Below are 1219 nucleotides of genomic sequence, written 5' to 3' on the forward strand. Positions count from 1 at the left end.
CGCATCCAGTTTCTTTTTCCGGGTTCCTGCTTTTCCAGACGCCCTTCTCGCCAGGCTTGTTCGTTACATTTCACGCCTGAATGTTCGTGTCAAAACTTTTTCAATTTTTTCATCTCAGAAACCTGGCTGAAAGTCGCCATATGAACAGAAACCAATTTCATCTCGGTAACCGAGACTGCCCGGTCAACCGGGATCATGTGATCTTGACTGTGATATTTCTTCGTCCTTCTTGTTTGCCACAGAAGTGGTATTTTTGAGTGGTTTTGAAATCAACGTTAAAGCTATCAACTTGCAAACACGATTTCGGGGGCCTCCATATGCACAATACCGTTGAGTCAACCTTTGCGCTTGCGCCGGAGGAAAAAGTAGTAAGAAGACGATTTCTAGCCAGATACTAAGGAGTAGCCCTGGTGTGTGCTATTAACGTAGACTTTTGATTTCTGAACAAGTTTTTATCATGGAAAATTCGCGACAAAGTTATCATCCTAACAAAAAACTGGCCTTTCCTAATTTCTTGTCAAAGGAACGGTATGATGTAAATAGGAGAATACTGAGATTTGTATTTGCAAATTACCTGTCCTCTTACCATTAAAGTCAAGCTCTACATCTCTATGCAATACACGCATCCAAAATTTCCTCATATTACTGTATAAAAATCGGTTTATTTTTTAGGCTTTTCCTGCTTATATGAAAAATGCGTTTTCCCTCCCGTCCTCTTCTTACGCATGATCTTCGCGAAAATTACATTCTGTCCCTCAATAAGCCTAGAACAACCAGTTATGGTCTTAGTTCTTTTTCTTACGTATCAGCTAAGTTGCGGAATGCCCCAGTACCTGATTTTATCCGTACCACTGAGTTTATTAGTTTTAAAAGAGAATCCAGGGCCGCATTTTGTATATCAGCTTTTGTTTTTTATTAGTATATCTCTAAATATTACGTATAGTCATGTCTCTGTATATGCTGTGTATTTTAGCTGTAATGTGATGTCTCGAAGATGTTAGCTCTTGCACTATTCTGAAATTCGAGATGCAATAAAGTTTATGCATGTATGTATGTCACCTTCAGCAGGGCGTGTGCGTACACTTCGTAATCTGTGACTCCAGTGCTTACCATATGACAGATAAAATGAGTTTTCCCTTGAAGATTTAGGCGGTCAAAATCTTACCCTAAATTGTAATGCAAGGGCGGTTTGGAGCTTTGAGTAGGCGTGGGATTTGTC

This window comes from Montipora foliosa, chromosome 8 (genome assembly GCF_036669935.1).
Source record: "Montipora foliosa isolate CH-2021 chromosome 8, ASM3666993v2, whole genome shotgun sequence".
Lineage (NCBI taxonomy): Eukaryota > Metazoa > Cnidaria > Anthozoa > Scleractinia > Acroporidae > Montipora > Montipora foliosa.